Source organism: Syngnathus floridae, chromosome 9, assembly GCF_059516105.1.
Source record: "Syngnathus floridae isolate MCC-2025c chromosome 9, RoL_Sflo_1.0, whole genome shotgun sequence".
NCBI lineage: Eukaryota > Metazoa > Chordata > Actinopteri > Syngnathiformes > Syngnathidae > Syngnathus > Syngnathus floridae.
This window is the reverse complement of record NC_142421.1, coordinates 13,004,550-13,031,418: the sequence shown is the minus strand read 5'-3', so window position 1 is coordinate 13,031,418 and position 26,869 is coordinate 13,004,550. Positions and strand designations below refer to the sequence as shown.

The 26,869-nt window shown below is 45.4% G+C and overlaps 1 long non-coding RNA gene across 2 annotated transcripts; it reads right to left on the bottom strand.

Moving 5' to 3' along the window:
- Nucleotides 1–1,835: 1,835 nt before the first annotated feature.
- Nucleotides 1,836–16,012, bottom strand: LOC148393597 (uncharacterized). Of its 2 annotated transcripts, none has more exons than XR_015860430.1 (3): nt 12,794–16,012; nt 11,858–11,954; nt 1,836–5,414 (listed from the first exon to the last, which is right to left on the bottom strand). It is a non-coding gene; the product is annotated as an uncharacterized LOC148393597 (long non-coding RNA). The 2 variants fall into 2 exon arrangements; XR_015860431.1 differs by having other exon boundaries at nt 11,858–11,951.
- Between the last annotated feature and the right edge of the window lie 10,857 nt (nt 16,013–26,869).

Sequence of the window (26,869 nt, the reverse complement as noted above, 5' to 3'; positions counted from 1 at the left end):
TACATATAGACAGACAGACATCGAATGATTGCCCATTCGGTCACTCAGCCCTTCAGTCAGCCACTCAATGAATCACTCAATCAATCAATAAACCAATGAATCAATCAATCAATCAATCAATCAATCAATAAACCAATCAATCAATCAATCACACAGGTGTTAACTAATTTGTAATTGTATTGCAAGCAATTTAAACTCTAATGGAATATGATGATGTCCATATCTGTTTTATCAAATTCTAATCCTACTTTACCTTTGTATAAGGCACAGGTGTCAAACTCAAGGCCTGGGGGCCAGATGCAGCCCGCCACATGATTTTATGCGGCCCCCGAAGACAAATTTTGCTTTTTATTCATGTGTCATTACTCGAATTGCAAATCGTCTTCACTTTTGATAATATTTTATTTTTAAATATTAGACCAGTTTTTATTTGTCTGATTTGAAAGCGAGTTACTTGTCAGTTTGTTTTGTAGCTTTTACTCTATATAATATGAGGTGCTCACACATTTATTTGGGTATGACAGTCATACCGGTCCTCCGAAAGAAGCTATGACTACACTGCGGCCCGTGAACAAATGAGTTTGACCCCCCTGGTACAAGGGATAGCCTTCTCATTGATCAATCACGTATCTTAAATCATGCTTTTCCTCCTTTGAAGTGACTATGTACTTCAAACCCAAACGGCACCATTTTATAGGGAAAAAAACTTGTTGAATCTATTTGTTTTCGACATAATACTACCGCAATCATCTTAAATTTGTTCAGTTTATCAATCCCTTCCATTGTTTATCCTGCAAATGAATCACGTGAATAATGTGTTATTCAAACTTTAACGTTCATAATCCACCTGTTCCCAATTTGTTTGGCGTCTGTATGTTATTGTTCTAATTTTTTACATTTAATACTCTCCCACCTATTTGATCCTATCTTGTGAAGGTTTACAGTTTATTACAAGCTATTTTGAAACTCTTCACACTTGTTACCAGGCTTTGGCTTCATCTCATGATGTTGTCTCCCATTCACATCATTTCTGCCAAGCTACTTCTTCTCCTCCGTCCAGCATGTTGAAGACTTAAAATCCATCAAATCTGAAAAGACTTAAAATCTCACAATTCCCCCCCTTTTTTTTTTTTTTTTCTACCTCCCCCTTTTGACACATTCAATGGTTAAAAAGTAAAAATAACAATGTCGATGGTGACATACCCATCGCCAGCTGGACTTCGGTGTACCTCCAGATGCCATCCTAGCCTGGAATCACCAATTCTCAGTCCCTGAAACTCAACTGGCAGCATCTCACATGGCTGTATGAACAAAAGCCACCACCCACCTGTAGCTGTGCATGCAGCTCTCCGTACAATAAACATCCATAATACCAAAAAATAAAATTCATAATGATAAAAATAATCCACACACGGGCGCATGTGAAACGCATGAAATAGAAAATTGGAGCCTGCCGAGCCTGTCATGAAACCGATCACATTTACAAACTCATTATGAAAAGTAAGGGGTTAGTTGTTAATGCATGTTCACAGACATGACACAAAATTCTCCAAGACTGCAGTTGACAACCTGCAAAGTAAACGCAAGTTTAACAAATAAAGCACAATCTGCTCCTTGGGTTGCTGTTAGAGGCTGCAATACAATTAGGTAAAACATCAAAACAAAGCAAGTGTTGGATTTTGCCCACAATTTAGGGAGCGCGTTATCTGCGCCTCACGGCAAAAGCCTTTGCCAATCACCTGTTATTCAATTTACTCACTGCGTGCTCGTTTGATTTCTTCAGACTTAGGAAAATGCAAAGACACTGAAGCAGAAATTAGACTTACACAGGTTGGTTGAGTTCAATCACAATTCTTGTTCAAAAAGCTCTGTTTTCAGGAAAGTACAATACAGCGCTGGGCCCTTCAAGAGCGGAAAGTCTCCATTCAGAAAAGGCAAAGTCCAAGGTTGTTAGATCAGTTTTATATTCAGTAGCACATTGTGGGCTGGGATTGATGGGCGATGAGTCTTCGGGGTGGGGCAAGTTCGAAGGAGAGTCTGCTTCCATGGGAGTGGTGCTGGTTATGGGCGATTCGGTGTGTAGGTGGGGGCTGTTGGTGTGTGTGTGTGTGGAGGAGGCTGTTGTCTTCCATCCCGTCTCTCGGCCTTGGCGATCATCTTTGGCCGAATTCTCGGGTGGGGGCTGTTGTCTTCCATCCCGTCTCTCGGCCTTGGCGATCATCTTTGGCCGAATTCTCGGGTGGGGGCTGTTGTCTTCCATCCCGTCTCTCGGCCTTGGCGATCATCTTTGGCCGAGTTCTCGGGTGGCTCTTTCTGGCACCAGCTGGTTTTATCTCCACGTGGCCTTCCTGTGCACATTCTCCTCCAATCTCGGACATACACTATCGTACCGCATTCTTCCAATTGTGTCGTCTTGTGCGAATTTATGTTAGCTTTTGGTTGTGACATCATTAATCTATTGCTCTTACCTGGCTATGTAAAGTTTGTGCTTTTGATACTTCATGTCTTGGTTTACGTCATTATATTCTTAGTTTAATCATGTTTCCAACCGTATCTTTTCTTTGTTAGGCCAAGATATTTCCCTCTGTGCAGAACGTTCAGTAGTAATCAAAAAGATGGCGTCTCGCATTAGGCAACATATGGCGTTTAGTCAAAACACAAGTTATAAAACACAAGATATAATCAAATACTGAACGGTCACGACGACTGTGGCCGTGTCCATGATTTAGAGAAAAAACATCAGGCATGCATCACACAGTTCTCTAAAGGTCATTCAGCTATTTGGGCAATATATCAAAAGACATTTATTATGCAGTGCACAGAAATACATATTGAATCATGAAGTTGTAGCAACTTCTGTTATTATCGTATTATCAAAGAATGTCTAGTTATGTCGTCTTTATTGGTTGATTACGTGAATATACTTGTCTGCTTATATACTTTATCCAAAGAGATGTGAGCCTATCTGTTATCGTGGCTATGCGGGTTTTTTGTCTTTCGACCCTATCCCTTCACTCCCTCTGTTGACCTCAGTTTAACTGAGGTCACCAAAAATCCGTATGTGTTCATGCTCCCTCTGTTGACCACCCCCCCGTTCCAGCCGTGCGCCTTTCTAGCTCCATCACAATTATAAATGCCTTACTGTGGGTCCTCCGCGGCCACCTCAACCAGCCTCAGTACCGCCTCCGGATTCATTAGTAATGTGGACATCATGTACCCGGGGGGCTGTTCCTGCCTCCCCACAATGGCCGTCACCATCACCTTCTGGCAAAGGGAGCGGATACACGGAAAACAACAACAGCCACAAAGCACAAACACACCCATAGTTCCCACTACTGCCGTTATCGCTGACCCTATCATTCCCGCGTATCTACCAAACCACTTACTCACCCACTTATCCCACCAACGCACACCCAGGCCCGAGTTAGACGACATTTCCAGGGAAAGGGCCCTGAGCCCGCGGAGGGCTCTAGTGAGTGTGCCGTCTGGGGCCGTATTGTTAGGAATGTACGTGCAACACTCATCTTTAAACATGGAACACACTCCTCCTCTCTCTGCCAGCACCATATCTAGTGCTACACGATTCTGGTGGGTCATCAATGACGTGGCGGCCAACTGCCCATGAATCGCTGTTACTGCCTCTGTCGTAAAGTTAGCCAGCCTCTGCTGATTATAATGAACATAATTAATTCGATCCACATTTTTGTTTGGGGTCACCCAGAGAAAAATAGACTCAAAGCCCGCAGCTACCTGGTCAGCCAATTTATACTCATCTGGGACTCCACGGGGAACTCCAATAGCGTCTATGTAAACGGGGGAGGTGGTACGCGTCACATCTGATAAATAGTCCCTACGGACCCTCCTCCCGTACTGCCTCCTGGCGGACCAGCCCGAATAGTCTGCAAGGTCGCCGCCTATAGAGAACAAAGTCACAGGGGAGATCAATGACACCAGAGCACAAGTCCCTTCCCAATGTGGGGGCAGCCATCCCACCAAACGCCTACCGCCGCACCACCACCAGATATCTGCTCTGCTCTTCACCAACCTTTTCGCGCTCCGATTTCCTGTCAAGTTCACAAAGTGGGTACACAATTCCAACGGTACCCTCCCCAAAAGCAGAGCGTCAGATGTCCTCAAATCTCTCACCACACACGTATGATTTCCTACCATAGGGACCTGGAACGTTGGTGGTTCCATGTCGGGTGCCAAGGGAAACACTTCATCATAACCCCGACACAAAGGGCTCACATTATCTTTAGACATTAACTCTATTAAACAGTACCAATCCGGTTTTGTGGCTGGTTCAAGGTTCTGGCCCGTGCCTCTAGACCTCCCGAACGCGGAGGGCACTACTCGTAACAATGGTCTGGGGGGAGCACACACAATACAATTACTAGCCTGTGTGCGTTTAGCCACATCAGTTGCTGTTTGCATCCATACATTAGTCATGGCATCTACCCCTGTGGATGCTAGAAATCTCTGCGGAAGCGTAAGACTGTCAGTATCAAAGACCTTAACTTTTGCCGTGGGCAGCAACAATTTGTCCGCCGGGGGCGCACTAGCTCCGGGAGTTATTAATCGAATCTTGATCAACCCCAGGGGATCAGTCCCCTCTATATCGGCCCCAAAGAAAAGATAATAGCCCTTCGGATCCCCCCGGCATGCTCTCCATGTCTCAATTTGTCTGTAATTTGGGTCAGCATTGAAAGTGGTTATTGTAAGTAAAATTTGAGTGTCTGTTTCTGCCTTAGTCAATTCCCCCCTTGACAATTCAAAATTTTTTATCGGATTAGTTGGGACCCACGAGCCAGTATAAGCTACTACAGAACCCCAAGTGTCGCACTCAGAAGGATCGTAAGGGCACAAATACAGATCGCTAATTTTAGCAACTTTTCTGGACACTCCCCTCTGTCCCGGAGTTGTCTGACAGACGAAAACTTGGCACACATCAAACTGATAGGTTCGCGTGGTGCCCAGGGTGTAGTCCAGGGACAGACCTCTAAATCGTTCCAAGCACGTGTCAACCTGTTTGAGTGGCGGCTGTTCCCGACGCCACCTTAATGTCACTTGTGTCTCTCCTCTCGTAGGTTCAAAAATGCCTTGGAATTTGAAAATGTCTGCGAGCGGTACTACAACAATGAGTGTTATGATTAATACCGTACAGGACAGTGTCATCCAATGCATCAGTCGTCGTCCTGCGCCGCTTCCCCGCAGTGGGCTGGGGCGCACTGGCTCAAGTGGAACCATGTTGCCCCTTTTCCCCTCAAGCGGAGGGCGTGGGACGTCCTCTCGGTTACTTCGTACGGACCGGTCCATCTTGGCTCGGCCCACTTTCTCTTCAAACTTTTCAAGTAGACCCATGATGTAGTGAGAGTCTCCACCGGGTTCTCACTGCTTTTCTCTGTCGTGCTGACCTGTTTGGAGAATAATCGAACAAGACGGTTGAGCGCCTCGAAGTACGGCTTATACCTGAGGGGCTCCATTTTTTCCTCCGTCCCTGTTCCTGCTGCTGGTCCGGGGAACTGCTGTCCTCTAGAGAGCTCGTACGGTGTGAACTTGGTCTGTGAACTGACTGAGCTTCGAATGGACAACAATGCTAGCGGCAGCGCATCCAGCCATGTCAATTTGGTTTCTGCCATTATTTTGGCCATTCGGTTTTTTAGGGTCTGATTCATCCTTTCGACCTTCCCTTGTGATTGTGGGCGATAGACGGTTCCGAAAACATGTTTGAGTCCCAGAATTTTTTCTACCCTTTGAAGATCTTTGTTTTTAAAATGCCGTCCGTTATCTGATCGAATACGCCGAGGAAAGCCGTGAGTTGGAATATACTGGTTCACCAAGGCCTTGATGACAGAGGCCGCGTCCTCGCGTTTACATGGATATGCCTCGGGCCATCGTGTGAACGTGTCCACAATCACCAGCAAATATCGCTGTCCTCTCACCCGATCAAGCATATCAGTAAAATCAATTTGTATTTCCTCACCCGGTTGCCGGGGCAATGGAAACGTCCCTTGGAGAGGTTTCATAGTTGGCCGAACATTGTGCAATTGACACACCTGACAATTATCCACCACCCTGTCAATTGTGTCTCGCATGTGTGGGTGCCACCAGTGCAAAAGTGATCGTGTTATTTGCTTCTTACCCACGTGTGCTGCCCCATGCGCCTCCTCTACCAGGACACGGAGCCGTCGAGCCGAGGGAATAGGACGTCCGTCTGGATGCCGCCACAAGCCAGTGTCATCCTTGGACGCTCTATTAGCCTTCCAAGCTGTTTTTTCTTCTGGGGAAGCCTGTTTTTGGTCTTCTAACAAGGTCTCTACCGTTATCTTTGGAAACATTTCGACCGGATCTACCTCGGTGCTCATCATTTGGTATACCGGCCGGTACCCTGCTGTCTGTTTGGCTGCCTGATCCGCGGCCTCATTTCCTTTCTCTACCCAAGTTGTGCCCTTACTATGTCCTTTGCATTTGATCACCGCGACCTTGCTGGGTTTCATCAAGGCCTCCCGCAACCTCATCACTTCTTCCTGATGTTTAATTGGCTTCCCTGTTGCTGTCAAAAACCCTGCTCTAAGCCATTGCATCAATTCCACATGTACAACTCCACAAACATATGCCGAGTCTGTATACACATTCACACTTTTACCTTCTGCCAGTTCTAGCGCTCTTACCACGGCTCTGAGCTCTGCCCGTTGTGCTGATTGTTTCCCTTCCATTTTTTCTGTTTCTTTGACTTCCAACTGACCCTGCATGTTTTGCTCCACTATCGCATAGGCGGTCCGTAAGCCTCCTGCGTTGGGATCTCTGAAACAACAACCGTCAGTGTACAAATTCATTTCCGCATCCGGGTATGCGTCCCCTTGTAACTCTGGTCTGATCTTAGACTGCTCCACTGCTCTCCTTTCGCACTGATGCTGTTCCCCTTCCAAAAGCGCGTCTGCCATGTTGATGCCCTTGTGTGTGTATGTAATATGCGGTGCACTCACAATCTTCTCTACCCGGCCTTGTCTCAATGGGGATAGTGTAAATGCTGTAGATGTTACGAACGCCATTACACTATGTGTTGTGAGTACTGTAAGTGGGTGAAGCATCACAATGTGTGCAGTTTTCTGCAAGATTTTTGCCAGTCCTGCCACGTATCTGGTGCATGGTGGGTGTCTTTTTTCTGTCTGGTCGAGCTGTACACTTGTGTACATCAAGACTTGTCTGTCCCCTCCCCCCTTCTGAAAAAGAACGCCGCCAATTGTGGCGGTCTTTTCAGACACATCCAAATAGAAAGGCTTTGTGTAGTCTGGTCGGTGTAGCTCTGCTGCTGTAGCCAGCGCCTGTTTGAGCGAGATGAACGCGCTCTCGGACTGGGTGTCCCAATCTAAAACTGCAGTTCGGTTGCGCATCCCCTTCGCCGCAATCAGGGCTCGCAAGGGTGCTGTCAGTTCTCCATAGTCTGCCACATAATTACGACTATACCCTGCTAGTCCCAAAAATGACAGGATGTCTCGCACAGTTTGTGGTCTGGGGTGTGATAAAATTGATTCACGGTGTGTCGGTGAGATGGCGGTCCCTGTCCGTGACAACATTCGTCCCAAAAAGGATACTGTCGCCCGGCAACATTGTAATTTCTCCCTAGAAACCTTGAAACCACACTTGTGTAGATGTCGCAATAGCAGATCAGTGGCTTCCAGACATGTGGTGTCTGTTGGTGCCGCCAGCAACAGGTCATCCACATACTGAATCAATACCACGCCGCTAGGCAAGGTGAGTGGAGACAAAAGGTCTTTCAACACTTGATTAAAGATTCCTGGTGACAGCAAAAAACCTTGAGGTAATCTGGTGTAGCGGAGTTGTTCCCCCTCATATGTGAATGAGAAGATATCACGCACTTCCTCAGCTAGGGGAAGGCAAAAGAATGCGTTTGCCAAATCAATCACGGTAAAGAATGCATGTGTGTGATCAATTATACTGAGGGCCGTAAATGGATTTGGTACAGGACTCGTTGGAGTAATGACAATGGCGTTAATGCGTCTGAGATCGTGTGCCATACGATACCCTCCAGCTGCTTTTTCCACAGGCAGGATGGGAGTGTTCCATGATGACTGAGAGTACTCCAACACCCCTGATGCTTTTAGGCCCGCGATAGTCTCTCGAATTCCCTGCTCTGCTCCCTGGTCCCGGCGGTACTGGTTCTGCCAGACTGGGGAAAGAGTGGAGACGGCAAACACCACCGGGGCGACTGCCGCGCAAAACCCAACATCCGTCGGGCCCCGCGACCACAGCCCCCCCGGTAGTGACACAAGCATAGACTCGGCCCTGGGATGATCGGTTTTCTCGCACCCGTGATCTCGTGAAATTTGTTGATGTTCCAAAACCGAAGAATTCAATGTGTTTGCCGGAATTCGATAGGCTGACGCAGACACAGAATATTCGACGGACGGCCAGGAAGTTGGGACCCAATCTTTAACTTGTACACACTGTTTTACCATAGGTCCCAAATCCTTTGCCTGATGTTGTGCCCCAATTGCAAGCGTGATGTGTGGCTCCGCGAACGCGCTCATCTCATACCAATCCCCCTGTTCAGGCGTCAAGGATACATGCGAGGCAATGCCTTTGATGGTTATATACACAAAATCAGACACCAATTTCCATTGGTGTCCCTCAATTTGTTTGGCAAAAGCCTCTTGATAAACCAGATTGGATGTGCGATCATAGTACAATGTACAATGCAGTGGGTCCGCTGGTTGATCAAAGGGGTACAAGGTCAACAGCCAGGGGGACCAAAGTTGAAACAGCGCGCGTACCCCAACCTCAGCCGGTGACTCAGGGTTCAGGACCGCCCAGTAAATGTCAGCATATTGTTCTTGTTCAGCCGTCGGGTAGGTGGAGAGCATGGTGTATGCCTTTCCGGACCAGTGTGCACACTCATACTTAGTTCCATCAGGAAAAGTCACTTGCAGTCCTTTTGTTGTACACCAAATGCAAGCTCCACATTTGATGAGCAGGTCTCTCCCCATGAGATTTAGTGGGCACTTTGATGAAAACACAAAAGAATGTTCGAGTCTTTGTTTACCCACCTCAACGATGGCAGGGCCGGTTAATGGCAGAGAATCAGGCAGTCCCGAGAAGCCGACGAGAGTGACGGTGTGGTTGGTGACACCGAGGCGTGGAGGAAGTTCACAAATTGTAGAGTACCTTGCTCCCGTGTCCAGCATGAACTGGAGGGTCTGTCCTTCCACCATCACCGGGATGCAGGGATCTGCCAGACCCTGCATGTTGAGGCCACTCGGGCAGCCCTATTGTTGTATAGGGTACTGTCCCGGGTACGTCAGGGCCAGTTGAGCACCTGGTATTGTCGGTGTCGGCGCTGGGGCTGGTAACGCCAGTTGAGTCGGTGGGGCAGGCAGCTGGGGCAAAAACTGACTTTGTGCCGGTGCCATTTGGAAACTCCCTTGCGGCGCCATTTGCCCTTGTGGATGATACTGGGCAAATCCAGATGTTTGCGCAGGCGGGTAGGTAGTTGATAGGTACGGGCAGTCCCTCACCCAGTGCCCCCAGCCTCGGCAGTAATAACACACACCGCCCCGAGCACCCGGTCCCCCTCCACCCCGACCCCTCTGTCCACGCCCCCGGCCCTTTTTATATCCCTGATAATTGGGATTTGGATTATTCATGAAACATTGTGTTGGCATTGCCTCACCTGGTATTTGCGCGTGAGCAGAAGAAGAGGCCTGTCCTGAAGTAGCCAGTGATGTTTGTTGCGTCATTTGCCTGTCTTTCTTATAGGCAGTATTCGCCCGTTTCGCTTCCTGCACCTGTAATTGCAAAAGTTCTATTCTCATTGCCTCCTCTTTATCCACATTTGCTTTTTCTTTCTCCTGAAATCTTGAGTGACGGTGTAAAAAATGTGTTTTCCACTCAGCCTGATCAGCGTTTGTTAGTGACGGATCATCTCTTAGCTGGTCAGCCACTTCTACAGGGCTGCCTTTCAAAACCGCTTCCCGATATAGCTGCGTCATCAACAGGCTAGCTGATGGATCCATCCCAGAGGCCTCTGTCCACTCGCGTCGGGTACGTGACAAATATGCCAAGCCTGTCTCACTCTTCCCCATCTGAAAAACACAGCTCGACAAAAGCCCCAGAGGGGCAGGAAACATTCGTCGCATGGCGCTACCGACCTCGCGTAGAATCGCGCCCGTAAGCGGGAGCTCGTCCCGCAAGTTGTTAGTGCCGGCAAGCTCCTCTAGATTCCTCAGCTCCTGAAAAGTTAGTTTAGTCCCACAAATGGCCCTTAAATCGCCCATTGCCAATGCCAGTCCTTGTGTTGCGTCTGTAAATCTCTGCATGAATATTGCACCGCCTCCACTAGGAGCGGGCAGCTTGTCGGTCAGACAAGCGCGGTCTGTGAGGCTAAAGGGGGAGTAAATGCGGGTTTGAGGGTCATGCGGTGTTGTTAACAATGGTGCCTGAATTTGGGGCTTTGTGGCTGATCGAGTTTGATATTGTACAATGTTTGTTTCTGCCTTGTCATGGGAGGTTGTGTGTGTTTCGCCTCGTCCCTTATCGCTGTCTGCGTTTGATAAGGTTGGCCAAGTTCCCAGAGAGGGGCCTTCTTTCTCCTCCTCCTGCTGCTTACCCAGGGCCCGCGCCTGTGGATCCTCTGTCTCTATCTCATCTTCAAACTCAGAAGAGAGTACATCATGTACCGTTTGTCGTACCCCCTGGGCTACTGTATCATAAAGTTCCTTTTTCCAGTATACTCCACAACCCTGTGCGTGGTTATTTTTAGCAACATACGCTCGTGGCTTGCAGCGGTCTTCCCTAATACTCCAGCACCTCACCAATTCAGCTTCCGGGTCCAACTCCCCCCGCTCGTCGGGCTCCGCGCCTGTAGAAGAAGATAATCTCGGCACATAATTAGCGGAAGCCCCCCCTCTCGCTTTACCCCTGGGCGGGCGGTCAGTTACCTCATATTGTACTGTTCCCCGAACAATTTCAGCAATCGGGGCCTGGATCTCTGCTCTCTCTTCCCCCATAGCTGCTGATTTGGCAATTTGCATAGCGGATGACGTCGGTGGATCTACCGGCCGTGGAGGGGGAGCCCGAGCTATTTCCCCCTTATCTGGCCTCTCTCCAGATCCTGTCACTACTGCGACATTGTCGCTCCGTGCTAATTTTAATGCCGCCGCCAATTGAAATAGGACAGTCATCATTTTTGCCACTTTGCGGCGACGTGCTTCACAGATACGTTTTTTGAACATAATTCTTTTATCGTTTTGCATTTCCTCCAATTCGCGTGCCAATTCCTCAAATCCAGCCATAATTATTGCCACTGCCTTGAGTACGTCAACATGTTCCGAATCTCGCGGGAAAAAACCACATTTTTGCCCTTGATCTATTTGCTCACGAACTTTTCTTACTAATTTTGTCTTTTCTTTAGCCTTATTTCCAGCCAATTCTCCCAAACAGGGCCACACAAGATCCAATTGTTGTCGCACCGTGATATTAGCTTTTCCAAATTTCTCCACCTCCACTTTTAGAATCTCTTCCTTCCACTTAAATTCCATGCTGATTCTTTTATAAGTTGTCTTTTCTGACTCCTCTAAACGTCCGTTTAATTGTCCCGGTTGGGCCCGTCTTCTATCGCAATAGTCTGTTACTTTATGTCAGTCTCAGTCTCAGTCTTTCTCCTCCCCGTTGTCTCAGCAAAAATTTGACACTGCCAGTTTCACAAGCATCACAATGTGCTCCACCAACTGTTATCACCCCGTTCTTTTGACAAAACACAGCCAGAACAAATAAATACAGGTAGCGGAAGAAAAGGGATAGTAGGAAACAAGAAATACAGTATGAACCCCGCACTCACCCCTCGTCTCTTTCACTCGTTCGCTCAGAAGCCACCGATTCAGCACCCGCGCAGTTTTGCACAGAATCTTCACAGAGATACACTCTTAACCCCGCTGCTGCCACAATATAAACAATAGGACCTATTATACATTACCATTCTCACACAATCACAATAATATATTTTACCGCGACTCGGACATCCCAGATGTCCCTTGCCTTAGACAGCCCTATAATGTTCTAAGGTCACACTATTGGAGTCGCTAGGCATCCGTCCTGCTATATCAGCGACGCCTTCACCTTTTTTTTTTTTTTTTTTTTTTTTTACGAGTCCCCGACCCGTGTGGTGGCCTGGCCGAATCAATCGACCTTGACCTCAGGCGACAGTACAAGTCCCCGAGCGTCTCCTATTGAGGCCACTCCGGGTGCCCATATGCTAGTCACTGGCACCCCACAAGTTCTCTACGGTGTGAGCGCCCTTCGTTGATCAGACGAAGTCCTCACCACCTTTCTCTTTCTTTCTTTTTCCCAAAAATCACTTTTACCAAGTTCCACACAAGCCTAAATATCTAACAACAAACAACTAAGCAACAATCTTTCCTGAACACACAGCTGAAATTATCATTCCCTGCATTCCGCCTTCACTCCACAACATTGCTTGAACTGGGAGAGAGAAAAAATGTCCTCTTACCGTTTGTGCCAATCGGGCTGCAATGTTGCTGAGCAAGAGCGGACGAGGAATAATCCTTTCCTGGAGCCTGCACTCTTCCTTCTGAAGAAATCACGTCGGATGGTCACCATTTGTTGGATTTTGCCCACAATTTAGGGAGCGCGTTATCTGCGCCTCACGGCAAAAGCCTTTGCCAATCACCTGTTATTCAATTTACTCACTGCGTGCTCGTTTGATTTCTTCAGACTTAGGAAAATGCAAAGACACTGAAGCAGAAATTAGACTTACACAGGTTGGTTGAGTTCAATCACAATTCTTGTTCAAAAAGCTCTGTTTTCAGGAAAGTACAATACAGCGCTGGGCCCTTCAAGAGCGGAAAGTCTCCATTCAGAAAAGGCAAAGTCCAAGGTTGTTAGATCAGTTTTATATTCAGTAGCACATTGTGGGCTGGGATTGATGGGCGATGAGTCTTCGGGGTGGGGCAAGTTCGAAGGAGAGTCTGCTTCCATGGGAGTGGTGCTGGTTATGGGCGATTCGGTGTGTAGGTGGGGGCTGTTGGTGTGTGTGTGTGTGGAGGAGGCTGTTGTCTTCCATCCCGTCTCTCGGCCTTGGCGATCATCTTTGGCCGAATTCTCGGGTGGGGGCTGTTGTCTTCCATCCCGTCTCTCGGCCTTGGCGATCATCTTTGGCCGAATTCTCGGGTGGGGGCTGTTGTCTTCCATCCCGTCTCTCGGCCTTGGCGATCATCTTTGGCCGAGTTCTCGGGTGGCTCTTTCTGGCACCAGCTGGTTTTATCTCCACGTGGCCTTCCTGTGCACATTCTCCTCCAATCTCGGACATACACTATCGTACCGCATTCTTCCAATTGTGTCGTCTTGTGCGAATTTATGTTAGCTTTTGGTTGTGACATCATTAATCTATTGCTCTTACCTGGCTATGTAAAGTTTGTGCTTTTGATACTTCATGTCTTGGTTTACGTCATTATATTCTTAGTTTAATCATGTTTCCAACCGTATCTTTTCTTTGTTAGGCCAAGATATTTCCCTCTGTGCAGAACGTTCAGTAGTAATCAAAAAGATGGCGTCTCGCATTAGGCAACATATGGCGTTTAGTCAAAACACAAGTTATAAAACACAAGATATAATCAAATACTGAACGGTCACGACGACTGTGGCCGTGTCCATGATTTAGAGAAAAAACATCAGGCATGCATCACACAGTTCTCTAAAGGTCATTCAGCTATTTGGGCAATATATCAAAAGACATTTATTATGCAGTGCACAGAAATACATATTGAATCATGAAGTTGTAGCAACTTCTGTTATTATCGTATTATCAAAGAATGTCTAGTTATGTCGTCTTTATTGGTTGATTACGTGAATATACTTGTCTGCTTATATACTTTATCCAAAGAGATGTGAGCCTATCTGTTATCGTGGCTATGCGGGTTTTTTGTCTTTCGACCCTATCCCTTCACAAGTCATCACAAATTCCGTCACATACATTTCGTCACATTGTCAGGTAAGTCCAGAGTTGTTGTCTTGGCTCAGAGTCTTGATTGTCAATGCTGGTATAGTCACGTCTGGTCATAATCTTGAAATGGGCCTTCTCCATTGAAGTCTTTTGTTGTCAATGGTGCCCCAGAGTAATCCTAAACCCATATTTAGTCCAAAATGAGCTCTGATCAATCTTGCTTTTTCAAATCTGTAGTATCTTTATATTTTTCAGGTGAGAGGAATGTTATCCTCTGCTGTGATCACATCACCCCAACCTTGAATCATGTTAACCATTCACAATACACAAACACCACATCCCAAGTACAGACTTGACATTCATACAGCATTACAGACAAACTGTCATGCCACAACACACACATAAAACATACAATATTAAATTGTAAAAAGAACCCTCCGCACGCAAAATTTTCTCCTCAATTAAAATTTTCCTTTTTTATTTTAAATCCAAAATTAATATCTAGTTGTCTGGTCTCTTGTCCTCACATCGTTTGCCAATATGCATAATACTGGAACATGATTTAACTCCCCATTTAGTTTGCTCACATCTCACACTTAGACTATTTGACACTTTGTGTTGAGCTGTAACTTCAATATTTCTACCTTCCCATATTTCTTCCACTAAACAGTTCCATTTTGCTTTCAGTTTAAATTCATCCCTCCAAATAACTACCTCTGGCAAAGAACCAAACATTTTTAGAGCACTCCCTTTTACTGTTACCTTGTTCCTTCATTCATCTCCTCACAAGCATTACTGACCCTCCTAAGAAATAATGATACTGAAAATAATGTTTTTAAAAAATATACACAGCTTCCTCCTGCCACTTACACTATAACCTTGGATTATCGTTCTCATTTTTGTTAATGCCAATTCTTAGAATTAAAAAGAAATACTTACTCTTGATAATTGAGTCACGCTATATCACAAATTTTGAAAACTTTCTTCCATGTTCCCCCTTTGTACCTATCAAAACCAATTAGAAATATTTTTGCTGTCATGATCATCATTGTGGCCCTCACACTTATTGTTCTTGTATTTTAAATTGGCAATTTTTTGTACATTTGAAGCCCTTTGAGACTTGCTTGTGGGCTATATAAATAAACTTCACTTGCCTTGACTTTATTATTTAACTTCTTCTGCATTCTTCTGCCTCTTTTCATTTATTTATTTATTTATTTATTCATAGCTTAACCACTTCCACGTAACCCATCTGATTCACTTCATTCCACTCCCAACACACTCCACATACCCATGCCAAATATTCTGAACATTCACGGTCCCCGAGAAATTCAGAAACCCCAATCCAATATTTCACCATCCATTCGTCGTGGCACCTCCAATATCCCTTATCCACTTCCATACAATACCTTCCATTCATCTTCTTTCACTTCCTAGATTCAAATTTCACATCCTCACTTCCAACATTGCGATAACATTTTGCAAAATTTCATTTTTTCCCTTCTAATTTCTTCTAGTTTTCCTTTTTTCTTCTTTTTTTTTTCCCCCCACTGACTCAACCCATTTCAATTTTTTAACTGTTCATCTTATGCCTACCTATGCCAAAACTTTCCACTTGTGGAAAATTTCAAATTTTCAACTTTAAAATTCACGCCCAATTTTACAAAATTCTTTCTATATTTTTATCAATTTTCTGACCAATTCAACACGTTCCAAATTTAAATATAATCTTGTAGCTTTCCCCGAATTTTTATTCAGCCTCTTCGCCTTCACACGCAATTTCTACAGAAATTAATAATTCTAGTTATTATTGTTAATCATCCGTGGCCCTCGTAAGGACAAGCCGCACCAGTAATGGATGGATGGATGGATTGTTAATCCTAACCCCAAGTGCCTATCATAAATTGCCATTTAAATCAATTGTCGCAAGGGTCATGTCAATGTATTTGTTATTTAAAGCCCTACTGTATTCTTTTTTAATTAAGTAGTGCCCTGTATTACTATTTTGCTGACTATCCAGAATTCCAACTTTCTTATGGCCCTCACCCCTTCAAGCTGAAATATGCATCCTATAAGTCAGTCGCAGTTGATGTGTAATTAAATTCTGTTGTTTTGATAAAGGTCAATTAAGTTTAGCAATTCAGCCTTCTGTTGCCCGAATCCAAATTTTCACTGGTCCAATTATAAAATTTCATTATTTCAGTTAGATTAATTATGTCTTCGAAATGCTAAGTTACATATAAAAATTTATGATTCAAATGATTTAATCTCTATTGATCAATGTCCACTTTACAAAGTTTCTGATCACGCTGTCGTATAATTTGTCCATATCTATGTATTTTCTTTTTTTTTATCCCCGTTTCAGTGTCAATAAGCAGCCTTATTATTCCCTCTTTTATCAAAACTCCTCAGTTATGTCTGCGCCAGCACCCAAACACACTTCCATCCCTTTTGTCCCATACTCCACCAACTTTGTAATGCTTCAGCAGTCTTTAGCAATGTGTCCAGTTTGACTTCATGTGACTCGTGCAAGTCTTTAGCAGCCTCTCCTCTTAGATTCTCATGATGATGATTCAGGGCTGGACCGTCCGCCATTCTCAAATGCGTCCATCTTGTCTTTGGTCTTTCAATCCATTTTCTTTTTGATCTGCCACTGTGTGTATTCCACCAACTGTATGGTTCTTGTCCTGTGAAGAGCCGTGCTTGCCCCCTTCAAGCATGATCATAGTTCCTGTTGTTCTCCCAAAGGTCAAAGGTGTCTCATGACCAGGGACAGTCCTCTGTTGATTTTGAGGCAGCCAGTAGAGTACAAGGACTCAGTTCAGGACTTGTGCCACGCGCTAGGGCAGTACACACTGGGACACAAATTTCACAAAACTATCTTCGTGTTATCAGTCTTCCTGTGTAGTATTTGTTCCTTACACCCCAAATCTTCCCATTAACATATTGTATCCTATCAGTTGCGCACACTCATCATCTTACTATCAAGCCGCCCTTATCAAATGCTTTTTTTTTTTTTTGAGTAATCCATCCACCCTACCCATTAACACGGCTAAAATCCTCGTTCCAGTGTTTATCATCAAATAAAGTTCCGAAATCCTTTGTAATAAACTGTAATGTAATTTAACAATCTACCAACATGGCTGTATATGCGGTGCATGTTATTGTTCAATCTATAGGTCATACAGCGCCGGTGTTCCAAATATGACACCCCTCCTTGATTTAACATCTCATAAGTTATTATTGTCAACAGTGCTAAAGGATAGTGCTTGGAAGTGAATGTCTTATCTTTAAAACACATGCCACATTTGAGCTAGTATTTATTCCTTTATTTATTTGCCATCCTCATGTTATCTGGCATGTGTCAGAATTAAAATGTAATTTTGGTTTTAATTTTAAGTCTTTCAAAATTGCTATATCCTTACTGCACCGAGATAAACTGTTAAATATATCTTTAAAAACAGACAAAAACAATCTATGCTCCTGCACAGACTCTTAAAAGTGGCACCCAAATGCCAGGTTACAAATCAAACCTCCTCCTTCACTCTCACATTTTTGATAAAACAGTCTACTTATCTAGACACTGTCATCACATACGAAATAATGGCCTGCAAATTAAATATATTGTTGCTGTTGTCCCTCAAAACATGTGACTAGGATTTGGACAATTATTAACCCCCATCAGTTGATCAATTATCTCCTCACTAAATTCCTAGCCTGTTAACCTATCTGCATAAAGAAGACATTTACAATGCAGGGGATAAGAGAATAACAAGGAACACCTTAACAATAAACAAAATAAACCCAACCCACAATCAAAACCAAATAAACTAGGACCATGACATATGTAGACCAACTGTTGGGTCTAAATACGATTAGACATTAAATCACTTGCTGGAATTAAGAGGAGAAGACAACCAGAACAGGTTTACTCGCGAGGAGAACGATAGAGAAAGCAATCTCAGTTACAACCTCCATCAGTTCTGAGTCCTTACTCCACGTGCCCCTCTTTTTAATGTTATGGTTGCCCTGGTTACAGAGGCGTTGCTACACTAAAGGGAGGGGGGATTGTGTCTGTAGCAACGCTGATTAGCAAAAGAATGTAGTGTGGTGTGAATTAGCACTTCGTTGTTGGCTCTTGAACCCCCGCAGAGATCGTCCTCAGCCGTCTTCCCTCACAGTTGGCTGACTCCTTCTCGACTGTGGTCAAATACCCTGAAGCACGTTGATTGCCGCTTTGCTGTGGAACAAATGCAACTAGACCTTTGCTAACTTTGTCTACTTGGTAATTAACACATAATAATAATAATAAGTAACTTGTCCTAAACACTTCAACACACATTAAACAAATGTGAGGTAACCGGTATGCAGTTCCTTAAACAAACATTGAGTAAATATGGGATAACTTTTATGCAACTACTTCTAACTGTATGTAACCCTTAACAAAGAAGAATAGGTCTGATAAACTACAATCTATGAACCAAACCTACATCTAAATTAAAAGGAATGAAGTTCCTGTGAATCAAACAAAGAACATGTCACCTATGCAAATAAGCCCTGCTCATTGTTAGTGAAGGCCTCTTACGGGAACGAAAACACACAGACAACATAAGGACAGGAAGGATACAAATGGCTGACAGGGATCAAAAGACATCCCTATCACTAAAAAGAAAGAACCTAGATAAAAGGAAAGATAAACTCGTAAAGTCGAGGCCTCCAGGTCTGGCAGGCCAAAGCTTCACTTAAAATTATTCCAACACCAACACAGTACTCCAAATATTTCCCTATTAAAATTTAAGCTTTTTTGTGTAGAGCACCATTGATTTCTAATCATTGACCTAATTTTATCCTTAATTTAATCCCAATCACGAATACCCACTACTTAATACTTTACTTGGTGTTCTTTTGATAAAAAGTGCCCCTTGCAATGTCATTTTTATTTGTTGTTTATTTACTCTAAGTGATTCAAATCTTTGACTTATCCTTACATGTGTCCTTGTATAGTCTGATGTCATAACCAATCAATAATTCCTCCTAAATTTAAAATCTGCAATCATAATTTAATTTGATCCAATTCTACAATACCTGCTTCTCACATTTTTATGAGGGCTGGGCACTCTCCTCGTTGGACGGGTTTCTGCCCACAACCCTCAGATTATTCTATAATTTCTAATTTTTACATTTAACAATGCAAATCTGATAAACCATTGTCTAGCACACCGTTTCCGTGCACCAATTTAACACAATTCCATCCTTTATAACGAACTGATACACAAAGACAAACATTCACATAAACAAACACACGGGCCCACAACATAGACATGACAATCTTCCCATCTGATAACAAGGGTGGGGGGGTTGGTTAACTGAAGTGCGGACAGCCTCGCCACCACCACGTCGCACAATGCAACCCCGCACCTCTGTCCAAAATATGCATTTGTGCCCACCTGACCGTTTGGCCCAAACTTTAGAGCCGCACCCTTTTGAAAACAAAAATGGTTACAGTTTAACCCCACCACACAATGGGATATAACCTTCATGTTAATTAAATATACATTCTTTATCAAATTCTTGGTAAGCCATTTTTCTGACTCCAACTCTCATGCAAAATCAAAATAAAATCAACAATTTTATACAAATCAACTTATTGTTCTTCATGAACCACAAATCATCACTTCCATCCCATGAACAGCACCACAACTAATCACTCACTTCTTCAGCTGCGCCGCTGTCCCATCTAACAGCCAAGCCTGCTTTCCACACAATATCATCATAGACACACTTCAACAATTATGTAGCGACCTGGTTAACCCAGTTACCCTTCGCCCTAGACAACAATATAATTCTCTAAGGTCGCACTATTGAGGTCGCCAGGCATCCGTCCTGCTATATCAGCGATGCCTGTTGGGGCGAGTTGCGGGCCGCGCCCTCTCTGCCTGGGTGTGTCTCAGCCACACAGAAGGAGGCAGGCTGTTGAGAGCACCAGGTGGGGTTAATTAAGAGGGAGAGTGTTGGAGCTCACGGTACCCTGCTATGATTTGGACAAGGCAGCATTTCCAAAGGGCAGGACTGCAGCGGAAAGCTTGGTAAACGAAACAAAAGAAGGAGCCGGTGAGCCTTTGGACATTTTAATATGGGGCTACAGCTCACATCTGGGTGGCTTTGGAAATTAATATGTAAAATTAATATGGGTTATGGTTATGCTAAACATTATAGTGAAATTGTGGTAAATTATGTGGTGTGTTTTAAAAAAGTAAAAGCTAAAAAAGAAATCGGGAAAAATGTTTGTGTGTACTTACCAGGGTTGAAAGCTATTTGGCTAAGTCATCCTGACTTAGTATTTAAAAATTAAGTATTTGATTTTGGGTTATATTGCTTAATTATGGTTTAGAGTTTGACCATCTATTTGTGTTTATTTTAAGGTTTTTCACCTGTGTTGGCTGTGTTGGCTGTGTTTGGCTGAAGATGATCAAAAATAAAACAAAGACAAGGAAAAAAACCCAGTCATGATCACCGAGTGAAGTCCAGTTCAAGTCCTTTTGTCCAAGCACCTTTCAAGTGGGGAGCTGCAGTTTAACCCCACAAAAGTGTGGGCCACTTGACAGTGAAAAACCGGTGTGCAGACCGGAGTATCCTGAACAGCAACTGACCAGGCCTGGAAATCCAGAGGCCTGGTAACACGCTGAGTATCAGCTCACGCCAATTGAATCCTGGTGGGAAGGAAAGATGGCCGACTCACAGTCATTGGAGCAGCTCAAAGCCAAGAGGATGTCTGCAAAGCGGCAATTCTCCAGGCTGGCCAACAACATTGTCCGGATGCATGCCATAATGTCTGAAGAGGAGCTCAGAGACAGTTTCAAGACCCTTATAATTGAGTCCAGCAAAGTCATGGAAGCAAATGAGGATGTGGAGACCCAGTACCTTGCAGAGATGGAGCTGGAGGAGGACCCTGATGAAGTTCCCGGTTTGAGCGAACAGCAAAAGGCCGATATTGTGAAAACTGCGGACGGGTGTGAGATGAAACTGAAAGAGCTGAGGGACCTCATTCAAAGGACACTCTGGGCTAACTTCGGAGAAGAGGAAGTGACGATGGCAGTAGAGGCTGCAGAGAAGAAAGTAAAGACTGTGATGTCCCTTGAACCTGATGGAAGCAAAGAGGCCTTTGACTTTCTGTTTGATTACATGGAAAGATTGATTAAGAGAGCAAGGGAGCTGCACACACAGTGGAAGTGTTGGGCCCCTCCCGCCGAGCAGAAAGACTTCCAACTGCGTGTGAGGGAGCTTGAAAGCATCATTCCCAAGTTAATGTCCAGAAAAGCATGGTTCATTGGAGCAAAAGCTAAAGAAGATGTTGAAAGAAGTGTAAGTGCAGCTTCCATCAGCTACCCAACAGCCATTAGGCTAAAGCCAACCCCCTTCCCCAAGTTCACTGGCATCAGGCGAGACTTTCATCGCTGGAAAAGAGACTGGGAGGCCCTTCAGAGGCAAGGAGAGCCCACTGGGTCAAAAGAAGTTAAAAAGTTCCAGCTCCTTGACAGTTTGGATGAGAAAATAATGAGAGATCTTCGGCTGATGACCTATAACACAGCAGACGACATCTTTCGGGTCCTGGAGAACCGGTTTGGAAGTCAAACAGCGATCGCCATTGAAATAGTGGAAGAGCTCCAGAGACTTCCAGCTGTTAGAGGCCACCTGCCCAAGAGAGTTGTTGAGCTCATCCAAGCTGTTGAAAAAGCCCTTCAAGATCTGAGTGACCTTGGTGAAACTGATGCTTTAAAGAATCCTCTGGTGGCAAAGTCAATAGAAAGCAAGCTTCCTGATGCATTGAAGAAAGAGAGGCTTCTCTATGCAGCTGGGAGAAGTTGTCCTGATCCAGGGAAGCGGTTTGACAGTCTTCTGACCTTCCTCAAGAGTCAAGAAAGCATTTATGAACAGCTGGACCAGTTGAGGGATGAAGAGCCATCATCCAGGAGAGAGCGGCCTGAGCAAAGGCAAGCCAGAACTAGAGCCTCAAGCCAGTCAAGTAGCCACCTCTCAGGATGCATCATCTGTGGGGACAGTAAGCATAAGAGGAAGCTGTATTTCTGCAAGAAATTCCGGGTGCTCAGGCTCACAGAGAAAAAGGAGGCAGTGCGGAAATTGGGCGCCTGCTGGAAATGCCTAGAGATCCATGATGGTGATAATCACTGCAAGACAACATTCCTGTGTAAAAATCCTGAGTGCGAGGATCAAGGAGAGCATCATTTCTACCTGTGTCCCAACGCTGAACCATCCAGAGGCAGCATGGCCCAGAGGAGGAGCAAAGGCAGCACAGAGGGAGGTGGCGAGAAGGGTTACACTGAGGCCCAGGAAGAATTCTTCAAAAAGCTCTCACCTGAATTAGTCCAACAGTGCCGGGACGCATTCTGCAACACAGTAGCAAGAACCTCCCACGCTGCGAAGATGCACTCAAGTCTCCTGGCAGAGAGCGGCCTAGCGGAGTGGCCAGTCATCATGATGCTGTTGGAGGTAACTGCCAATGCTGGGCAGAAAATTGGGACTTTGATCGACCTAGCATCCGATACCAACTATATCACCCATGAGGCCGCAGGGCAGCTCAATCTTAGAAGTGAAGACATCACGCTTGTGGTTCATGGCGTGGGAGGCATGAAAGTCTTGGTCAAAACCAAACGATACCTCCTAAAAATCCGTATCACCACCCCAAAAAGCACTCTCAAGTCCCACCAGCTAGTTTGTTACGGCTTAGACAGCATAGCAGACCACTCAGCTGCTGTCAGAACAGCAGAGCGTCTTTAAAAGTGACTTGTTCTTATTGTTGCAATATTTATAGACCTAGTCTAAAACAGTAAACAAAATCACGTTGATTCTTTTATTTTAATCACAATCACTTTAAGTAGTTTATTTCTTACACCGTCTAAAACCTTTTTTAAAAACTGTCACTTTTATTTAAAAAAAGGAATACAATTTAAAGAATATTTAGTATTTATTTCTATTAAATTATTCGACTCTCCATACATATATAGGAATAGGACTGTACGTGTTTCGTTGTAATATAACTGATTTTAATATAGGAGCTTAACAGATTTTTGTTGGCGGTGTGCCGCGAGATTTTTTCCAATGAAAAGGTGTGCCGTGGTTGAAAAAAGGTTGGGAAACACTGCACTAGGGAAAACAGTTGCAGGCACCCATCCTGAGTTGTTTGAGGAGGTCACTGTCTCAGCCCGCACGTCAAGGACGCACTTTGCTAGATCTATGAGGACTGCTGCTGTGATGTATGAAGAACACACCTGCAAAGTCCCCATTCAACCTCAGAGATCCAGCTGTACTGCAGCCGCATCCAACTTCCTCGACTTGTGGAAATGGGACAGTATTGGTGCTGGCTGTGTTCCAAGATGTGGGGGCTGTCGTTGTGGAAACTGTCAGCCAGGTGGTAAAGAAATGACCCTCGCTGAAGAAAGGGAGCTGGAGGTAGTAAGGAGTGGGCTCACCTATGTTGCTGCTGATGTTCACAGTGAGAGCCCTCACTGGCACACCAAGTACCCCTGGGTCGAAGATCCAGCTACATTGCCAAGGAACAGGAACGCAGTTGAGGCCACATTCTTGAGGATTGAGAGGCGGCTGGCCAGGGAACCAGAGTGGAAGGCTGCCTATGCAGCTCAAGTTCATGAGATGGTCGAACGCCGAGCTGCTATGAAGTTGACCAAAGACATCTTTCGTGCATGGACTGGCCCAGTATGGTATATTAGCCACCTCATTGCACCTAACCCACACTCCGTTACAACTCCGGTGAGGCTGGTTTGGAACAGTAGTCAGAAGTGCAGAGGGGTGAGCCTAAATGATCTCCTTCTGAAGGGCCCAGATGTCCTTAACCCAATCCGCGCTGTGCTTCTCAGATTCAGGAGGGGAGCGTTTGCTGCGCTGGGAGACATAAAAAAAAATGTACATCTCTGTTTGGCTGGAAGAACAAGAGGTGCATCTGCATAGGTTCCTGTGGCGTGATTCTGAGGAAGAGGAGCTGGGCGAATACGCTGTCACGAGAGTTAACATTGGGGACAACCAGCAGGCTGCATCGCTCAACTAGCCATGAGAGAGACTGCTAATCTCCCCCAGTTCAGCCACCTTGAGGAAGAGCGTCGTGTACTGCAGGAAGATAGCTATGTTGATGACATCTTGACCTCTCATGACAACTTGAGACAGCTTAAAGTCATCACGGAGACTGTAGAGCAGATCCTGAGAGCAGGAGGCTTCGAGCTGAAGCGGTGGGTCTTTTCTGGTCAAAATAGGAAGGAGTCATCTGAAAAGCAGGAGCAGGTGGCTACTCCCAGGACCGTGATTCTGCCGAATCAACTTAAAGAAGAGGACAATAAAGCTCTCGGACTTGGCTACACTCTGGAAGACGACAAGCTTCATGTTATGGTCAGAGTAAACTTCTCGAAGAGGAGGAGGAAAATGAGGCTGGGCCAAGACCTTCATCTGGAACAGGTGAGAGCTCAGACACCAGACCCACTGACACGACGAGAGTTGCTGAGCCAAGTTTCTGGACTGTATGACCCGATTGGTCTAACAACACCTGTTAAGCAAAAAGGGGCCATTTTGGTTCGAAGAGCTTTTCAGGAGGCCAAACCCAAGTCTAGAACCATCAAAGATACTTGGGACTGTCAGTATCTAGCTGTCAGGAAAGCTCAGAGATGATGCCATCTGCCTCTTTGAAGAATACGCTCAGCTGAGTAAGGTCAAGTTTTGCAGAGCCCTGACACCAGCGGGCATGCTGGATAAGCCTGATGCAATCACCTTCTCCGATGGCAGTGAGCATGCGTATGGTGCTGTCCTGTACCTGCGGTGGGCCTACAACCGAGGAATTACAGTGCGGTTGGTGGAGTCCAAAGCTAAGCTGACTCCGTTGGACCACAAGGGGGAGGCAGTCAAGGCAGAGCTTTGTGGAGCAGTATTCGCTGCCCGGTTGAAGAGGTATTTCGAGCAACAGGGCTGAATCCAAGTCAAGCAGTGGTATCACTTTGTTGACAGCCAAACAGTACTGGGTGCAATACAACGTGAAAGCTATGGATTCCATACTTTTTTCGCCAACCGGATTGGAGAAATCCAGGGCAGCACACAGATTCAGGACTGGTGGTGGATCCCTGGAACTTTGAACATTGCGGATATTATCACTCGGGGGGCTGGCCCAAAAGAGTTGGAGGAAAATTCACCGTGGCAGCAAGGCCCAAAGTTCCTGAGTCTTCCAGTTGACGAGTGGCCAATTAAGTCTGCAAAGGATGTATCAGAAACTGCCAAAGAGAGTGTTGGGAAGATGCAGAAGAAAGTATTTACATCTGCACTCACAAGAGCACAGGTGAAGAAAGACCCATTAGATCTGGAGTGTCGGAGGCCACCTGCTGGCATTGCTGCCCGAAACCTGGTGGATGAAGGACTGTTCACCAACCTGACCCGCCTGGTTAAGGTTGTCGCCCAGGTCTGGAGGGCAGCAAAGCATTTTGCAGCTCAAAGTAGGAGCCTGGAAACTCCAAAGTGGGAGGCAGTTTCATTGGGTGGAGTTATTACTGTGACAGAACGTCAAGATGCTTTAAGAGATCTTTTTCTTGCTGCACAAGAGGGCGTGACCTTTCCAACCACCACAACAGACCGGCTGGTAGTCTTCAAGGAGGAAAAAACTGGGTTATTGGTTTGTGGTGAGAGAGTCCAGGCTTTCAATGAAGACAGGGTTAGTGTTCCCCTCTTACCTTACAGTGCTTGGATTTCAACATTGCTGGTTCGTGAAGCCCACAGCGAAGGTCACGAGGGAATTGCTGCGACTCTGCTGAAAGTGAGAAAGAGAGCATGGGTCATCAAGGGACGACGAATTGCTCAAAGGGTCATTGATAACTGTGTGATCTGCAAGAAAGCTAGAGCTAGAAGATGCCAGCAAGTGATGGGTGATCTGCCCCAGGAGAGAACCAGGCCGGCAGCTCCATTTGAGTTCACAGCAGTCGACCTGTTTGGACCATATCAGGTCAAAGATGATGTGAGGAAAAGAGTCAGGTTGAAAGTTTGGGGACTTGTATTCTGCTGTATGGCCAGTAGAGCAATCCACACTGAGCTGGCCAACACCATGTCGACTGAAAGCTTCCTGATGGCTTATCAGAGATTTACAGCAATTCGAGGACATCCTAAGAAGATTTGGTCTGATCCAGGAACAAATTTCGTTGGAGCCAAACCTGTTCTGGAGGAGCTGTATCAGTTTCTAGATGGGCTGGACAGGTCTGTTATGGAGGAGACGTCAGCTCAAAATGGAACCAGCTGGCACTGGAAAATTCAGCCAGCGGGTTCACCTCATCGAAACGGCGCTGCTGAAGCAGCTGTTCGGATTGTGAAAAAGGCATTCCAGAGCCTGGAGAGGGACTCAGGGAATCTTAGCTACAGCGAATTTCAGACGATCCTTCAGCTTGCTGCAAATCTTACAAATGAGCGCCCCATTGATGCGAGGGTGCAGAGCCATGAAGACACTGTGCAGTACATCACACCCAATGCACTCCTGTTGGGACGAGCATCAATGAGAGGTGACTGGAAAACATTTGATTTTGGAAGGTACCCTTATAAGAGACTGCAGGAAATGCAACATCAGGTGAATAAATTCTGGAGGTCCTGGAGCCAACTCACCGGTCCTAATCTTTTTGTGAGGAGTAAATGGCACACCACACAGAGGAACGTCGCAAAAGGAGACATTGTTTGGCTGTGTGACCAAAATGCATTGAGGGGCCACTTTACGCTTGGGAGAGTCATCAGTGTCAACCCAGACTCCCGTGTGTTAGGTTACGGATTCTAGTTATTGATCTGACTCCAAATTGCGATCAACACTTAACACATAAATTGCTATGTCCTAATCCACACACTGGC